The 7,099-nt window shown below is 44.3% G+C and overlaps 1 long non-coding RNA gene across 1 annotated transcript in view; it reads left to right on the top strand.

Annotated features, from left to right (window-relative positions):
- Positions 1-1,317: 1,317 nt before the first annotated feature.
- Positions 1,318-7,099, top strand: part of LOC117943511 — a 19,403-nt gene continuing 13,621 nt past the window's right edge. Inside the window, exon 1 of the long non-coding RNA XR_004656367.1 lies at positions 1,318-1,846. This is a non-coding gene — a long non-coding RNA (uncharacterized LOC117943511). The remainder of the gene's footprint in view (positions 1,847-7,099) is intronic.

The raw sequence follows: 7,099 nt of genomic DNA, 5'->3' as shown, positions 1-7,099 counted from the left end.
TCATATTCAGGGATGGAAATGGTTTCAGCCACAGTATCAAAAAGGGATATAAAGAAGGTTTTCTAACTGCTGAAATGTAAATGGCTGAATATGGGGTCTGTCCCTGTAACAGGCAAAATAGAACCAATTCTTCCCTTTGCTGTTTTTCATCACCTGTTTATAATTTTCAAAACTCCCATCAGAGTCCTTGCAGTGATTGTCCCCTGTGCAGGCAGCAATGTGCTCTTGTGCTGTGCTGCTACGCATTACTGATCTAGGCAAAGGGACTTTTTTAGACTGGATTTGAAAGATTAGATCAATCCAGCACTACAACCAAGCTTTTTGTGGTTTACAGATTTGATAGCTAATATGAGGCTTAGGCAGTTTGAAGGGCCAGTGCTTTGTCCTAGTCTTGCATCATATTCTGTGACTCAAATAGGAATTCTCAGCTTTGGCGAGACCCTTTAAGATTAAGGGTTCACTGTGCTAATCCATAAAACATATTGTCTGACCAAATAAAAAGGCCACTCCTGAAGCCTCAAAAAGTGGTCCAACAAAGGTTGAGAGAAAAGCCAGTATAGACTAGGCATGGGCCTGTATACGATTCCGACAAAATTTTACTGTATTTGGTTTTCCCCCAATTAACACAATGCATTGTATTTTTTAATCCTACTGCACACTGGCAGGGAGAGGGATTACTAAACTGCCCTTTCTCTACTTGATCGCTCATCAAAAACAGCTCATTCCTTAGGAACGGTATGAAAGTTTTTTCACACTGCCTTATGCCTTGAGTCCGGAAACTTGCCCATGCATAGTGTGGACAGAAGGGACAATTACAGCCACCTGTGTGGAAGATAGGCAGTCCATCCTTTAACTAGATCCCTTTTAAGTTCTGTGATATTTTATATCATTTTCATAAAACAAGTTTTGATGATTCAACATGGACAGGAACAGTTCTTGAATGGCCTCACATAGCAGCGTTTGAAGATCGTAACCCAGGAAACGAAGCAATCCTAGCTGTCCTCGCCAGTCATTTCTTCTTCAGTAGCACCTAAATGGTAGCAAAAGCCACTGAGCCTGGTGGTGGCCGATCTGTTAACCGGAAGCCTTTTTCAGTGTTTAAGGAGTCCGATGAAGCGAGGCCTACGGGACTCCTGCCATTGCTGAGCTTTCTGCCCAGCTAGGGTCACACCAAGCTCGCTCAAAAACGTGTGCGGCCTTCTTTCAGGTCACACTAGGACAAATATTTCTACTTGAGCTACTTTTGGGTAGATTCACACGTTTGAAGTCATTTTCTTGTTCTTTTCTATTGAGATTTTATTTGAACTAGCTGGTTGGTGTTGTCAAACGGTTTGGACGGCTGCTGTACCTCAGGATGTTTTGTTGTGCCTTTTTTTATCTTCAGTAACGCTGGGTCAGATCTCTACTTCTTCTGGTCCAGTTTCAGGTGCATTTCTTTTTCTTAAATGTTGTAAGAGCTTAACAAGACAGATGAGGTCGATGTAATGATGAGCAAAATTTTCATGTATTCTTTTGAAAAAGCCCGTAGGAGGAGAGGATTTCAATGGTTTAAGGAATAATTGAATTAGGAATTTTGCATTTATTTACTCTTTCTAAAAGTGATCAACAGTTTTGCATAAATACTGGGAAGGAAACAGATTGCGTAGCTCTGTTTTAAAGTTTAGAGTCTGTTTAAATGTGCATACCAACCCCTCAAAAGCGTATATATACACACGTGCATAAGAGAGAACTCAATTTTCATTTCCTACTCTTAGAAAGAATTTGAATAAGCACATTTCCTGAAATGTTCAACTGTTTCAACTTGCAGAATTGAGTGTTCTGCTTGCCAAATATAAGCCAAATTCATGTTCATGTATCATCTCTCTGCATGGGCTGTTGGAGTGCTTCTATTTTGTGCCCTCGTTGACAATCTGTCTAAAGCATGGCCTCAGCTCTGTCTCAAGCTTTCAAGCTTTCCTTTTAAGATATCTTTCCTGAGAAGGAGGACTAGCTCAGTCCAGGTTTTATATCATGTTTTTGTTTTGCATCATGTCATTCATTCTGTCTGGCTGTAGCTGTTAAGCAGCCAATCACAGGACCCTTGCCATTACATTTTCGAGTTGCTGAAAATAGTCCTTGTAAGAATTTCTCATCCTGGTTTTTCTTTAGATATTTGTCACGTTTTCACCTACTGGTTTTGTATGACATCCTCCAAGTTTATCTCCATGCAGCATACAATGTCTTCACATTTTTATTTCAGGATCTGATTAAGATGCTGGGTTGCACTCGTCCCGGGGTTCTCTTTGTAAAGACTACTTCTTTGTACAGTTGATGCATTTTTAAGTAATTATACTTTTTTTTTCGTTATAAAATGCTTTTAATTGTTGGCGGGCGACGACCCACAGTGAAAGATGAACGGAGCAGCGAATAAACAAGAAAACACACACTAGTGACTTCCTTGTTTCTTTCTTGTTCGAGTGAATGTGAACGCCAGTCCAAGTACCTTGTATTGGTCATCATCCAGGGTGAGATACATGAACTGCTTCACAGACAAGACCTCTACGTACAGTTTGGCAAATGAGAATTCTGGATGTTTCCCATTCCCATTTGGTACTTCTAATTGGCATGTTTTGTTTTATTTAGATAGTGACCAATTTATGAATGACTCATTTTTGTTGTACTGCACATTGGTTAGGTCTCTGTTTTAGCTGCAGAGTGAGACATCTCACTTTTTTTAGCTACAGAGTGAGACATCTCACTTGTTTTAGGTTCAAAGTGAGACATCTCACTAGTTTTAGCTCCAGAGTGAGACATCCTCCTTCTATCCTATCTTTGTTTGGAGCTGCACATGCTCAGTAGCTCGGTAAGATCCCATCAGCTAGAAAACTATTTCTCCAGCTTTGGTCAGTCCAAGGCAGGATTAGCTGGGAGACTTCTAGACCATGGCCACTTGTTGAATACCTGCACAAAAGGTACAGGAAGTAGTTCTTTTGGAGATTCTGGTCAACTAATGGGTGTTTAGCTAAGTGTTTAGCCATTGAGAACGAGCTAGCATGCTACAGTTAGCCACCCAGTCTCTAGTGACGTAGAAAGCCGTGCAGATGAACAACTTACCCGGAGACTGAAGACATTCAGAAACCGGATCTCGCTCAACGTTTTTTCAAGTTTGTATGTATGTGGAAGCTCCAGAACACAAAGTGTCCTTATTAAAAAAAAAAATAATAATAATCCCTTTTTCTGGGATTTGGGGGGTTATTTTAAGGATCCAGACTGCAGCTGTTGAGCCTGACAGACGGCAAGCACAAGGACTGTTAAGATCCAACACCATACGTGACTTTAGGCTGGTTTTATTATTTGCTTTATTCCAATAAATATGTGAACATATATGCCTGATTTGTTTTTTGTTTTTTTACTCTGCTCACCTATAATTTGTTAGAAGATGTGTAGCCTTTTTGTAGAGTCCTACGCTTCTTTTAGCCTAGGTGGCAATGTCTGTTTTTTTTTTAAGATTACTTTTTGGGGCTTTTCCCTTTTATTATAGAGACAGTGGATAGCCATGAAAGGGGGAGCGAGATGGGGGGTTGACACACAGCAAAGGGCTGCAGTAGCTTACATGTTTACATATTACATATTTTATAAATATTTTGAATTAACACAAAACAACTAATTGGTGGTAATGCATATGATGTCATATACTGCTTTATTAATACAGTTTTTCAGGGTACTGGCTGGCCTGATACCATTGTATACGCATGCAGGATGCAAAAAAAAACAAAGTTACTGTTGCCCTGCTCTGGACATCTGGCCCTGCCAACGTTGCAATCAAAGTTGCAAAAATACCATGTCAATACATTACTGAGTGAGCTTACTAATTCATTGTGTGTTTTGTGTAGATTTGGACTTGTATAGGCCTGTGACTGACAGCATATTGGTGACTCATGGCTCGTTGTCTTATGGCTCTGAGCCTCAGGAGCCAAGGTGTTGTTTTTGATTCAAATATGTCCTTGGAGCTCCACTTTAAACAATTAGTTATCCAACTGAGGAAGAATTCCTCATTACGAACACTTGATGTTTTAAAGATGTTATAAAATAATATCTAGAATGTTTGCCCTCCTGTTTATTTAGAGTTGTTTGTGGTGGAGTGGCAATTCCGCCAAATAAGCCAAAATAATTAGCAAGAGTGAGGAGCCATCCATCCATCCATTTTCATCCACTTAGTCGGGGTCGTGTCTCGTGGGGAGAAGCTCAAGCAGGGGACCCCAATCTTCCTTTCCCCAGCCACACAAACCAGCTCTGACTAGGGGAACTTGAGGTGCTCTTTGGCCAGGTTGGAGATATGATCTCTCTGCTGAGAACCATTGCCTCAGATCACAAGGTGCTGATCCTCATCCCACCCGATTCACACTCGGCTGCGAACCGACCCTGTCCTAAAAGGCCATGGACCGATGATGCCATCTGGACCACATCAACTGCAAAAAACAACGATTAGATCCCCAGAATGTCGAAACTGCAACCTCTCGACCAAGAATTTGCCCCGATATCCTGTCCATGAATACCACAAAATGGATTGGTGACAAAGCGCAGCCCTGGCGGTGGCCAACCCTCACCTGAAACGAGTTTGACTTTCTACAGATCACCAGGACATAACTCTCTCTTTGGATTTACAGGATTGGTTAGCCAAAAAAGGGACACCGTCACTTTATAATTAAAGAAATAAAGAAATATAAAGGAGTGCGAATATTTACATAGCTAAAGGAATATTATGATACAGTATTTACAAAAAAATAATATACTTAAGGTGTTGCAATGGAGAAAAGTAATAACAATGACAATAATAATAATAATAGTAGCAGAGCCTGTCTCCAGTGCCTCCACCTGCAGGTTGTCAGCTGTCTGTCTGGTGTAGGATTACTCTCAGACGGTCAATTTAATTTGCCGGTCCTCAGAAATGTAATGTGTCATGCAGCTTTCCACAAGCAGAAAAAAGCTTAAAACGCAACTTGCATTGCTACTCTGTCTTCTCACAGCACAACACAGGTTTGTGTATCTGAGGGCCGCGCTTTCGGTTTCATATCACACATCGTTACAGTCCTAGTTGCCATACATTGTGTGTTGAAAGTATTTCTGCAGAACAGGCAGAAAAGTCCTCTCCGGGAACCATCACCTTATTTTGGTGGAGAGGTTTGTGTGTTTCTATGAACCTGAAGGCTGTGTGGTCTGGAGCTGTGTGCTCCTGGTAGGGTCTCCCATGGCAAAGTGGTCTCAGGTGAGGGGCCAGAAAAAGAATGGTTCAAAAACCCTATGAACAATCGAGGTAGAGAAGGAGTGACCCTGCCCGGAGGAGGCCCGGGGCCCCCGTCTGGAGCCAGACCCAGACAGAGGGCTCGGCGGCGAGTGCCTTGTGGCCGGGTTTGCCACGGAGCCCGGCCGGGCACCGCCCGAAGAAGCTACGTGGCACCTTCATCTCCATCCCATCGGCCAACCACCTGTTGCCATATGGGTGGCAGCAAAGGTCAGGGGCCTCAACAGACCAAACCCGGGCAGCAGAGGCTCTGGGGATGTGAAACGTCACCTCTCTGTGGGGGAAGGAGCCGGAACTTGTGTGGGAGGTGGAGCGCTACCAGTTAGATCTGGTGGGGCTTACCTCTACGCACAGTCTCGGTTCTTGAACTATACTCCTGGATAGGGGTTGGACTCTGTCCTAGTCCGGAGTTGCCCAGAGTGTGATGCTCCGGGCGGTTTTGGGGATACTCACAAGCCCCCAGCCGAGCGCCGCTGCGTAGGAATTTAGCCCGGTGGACGAAAGGGTCAACTCCGTACGCCTGCGGGTGATGGATGGAGGAAACTCTGAATGTTGTTTGTGCATATGCACCAAACAAAAGTTCGGAGTATTCGGCCTTCTTGGAGAGCTTGAATGGAGTCCTGTATGGGGCTCCAGTAGGGGACTCCATAGTTCTGCTGGGGGACTTCAACGCACAGGTGGGCAATGACGGAGATGCTTGGAGAGGCGTGATTGGGAGGAACGGCCTCACTGATCTAAACCAGAGTGGTTGTGGGACTTCTTTGCTAGTCATGGATTGTCCATAACAAACACCATGTTCGAACATAGTGATGCTCATAAGTGTACTTGGTACCAGAGCACCCTAGGCCAAAGATCAATGATCGATTTTATAATTGTTCAATCTGTTCTGAGGTCGTATGTTTTGGACACTCGGTTGAAGAGAGGGGTGGAGCTGTCAACTGATCACCATCCGGTGGTGAGTTGGGTCAGGGGATGGGGGAGGGCTCTGGACAGACCTGGTAAGCCCAAACGAGTAGTGCGGGTAAATTGGGAACGTCTGGAGGAGGCCCCTGTCCGACTGACTTTCAACTAACAACTCCGGCGGAGCTATTCGTGCATCCCTGTGGAGGCTGGGGGTCATTGAATCTGAGTGGACAATATTCAAAGTTTCTACTGCTGAAGCTGCGATGGGAAGCTGTGGTCTTAGGTGCCTCAAGGGGCGGTAACCCACAAACACCCTGGTGGACACCTATAGAACCTATTCTGTGTCTTTCAATCTGTGCAGGTCCTTTTTATACACGAAAAAAATAATCTATTCTTGAATCACATGTAGGTTAGATTGTATACCCTGGGTCTGAACTATGGTCATATTTCCACACATCCTTCTGTTCCAGTTCGTTTAAAATCTCCTTCACAGGTTAGCTTTCCATAAATTTCTAATGCAATCAAATACAATACCTTTTTCTAACCCTAACCCTCCTCCCAGCTGGACATCCCTCCACCTAGTCCTGGGTCTTCCCCGAGGCCTCCTCCCAGCTGGACGTCCCTCCACCTAGTCCTGGCTCTTCCCCGAGGCCTCCTCACAGTTGGACCTCCCTCTACCTAGTCCTGGGTCTTCCCCGAGGCCTCCTCCCAGCTGGACGTCCCTCCACCTAGTCCTGGGTCTTCCCCGAGGCCTCCTCACAGTTGGACCTCCCTCCACCTAGTCCTGGGTCTACCCAGAGGCCTCCTCCCAGCTGGACCAGGACAGAATGTTGTGTTTTTAATATATACAGTGGGTACGGAAAGTATTCAGACCCCTTTAAATTTTTCACTCTTTGTTTCATTGCAGCCTTTTTC

The sequence above is a fragment of the Etheostoma cragini genome, chromosome 4, assembly GCF_013103735.1.
Source record: "Etheostoma cragini isolate CJK2018 chromosome 4, CSU_Ecrag_1.0, whole genome shotgun sequence".
NCBI lineage: Eukaryota > Metazoa > Chordata > Actinopteri > Perciformes > Percidae > Etheostoma > Etheostoma cragini.
The sequence above is the reverse complement of the archived record's forward strand: the minus strand, read 5'-3'. Positions and strand labels throughout refer to the sequence as shown.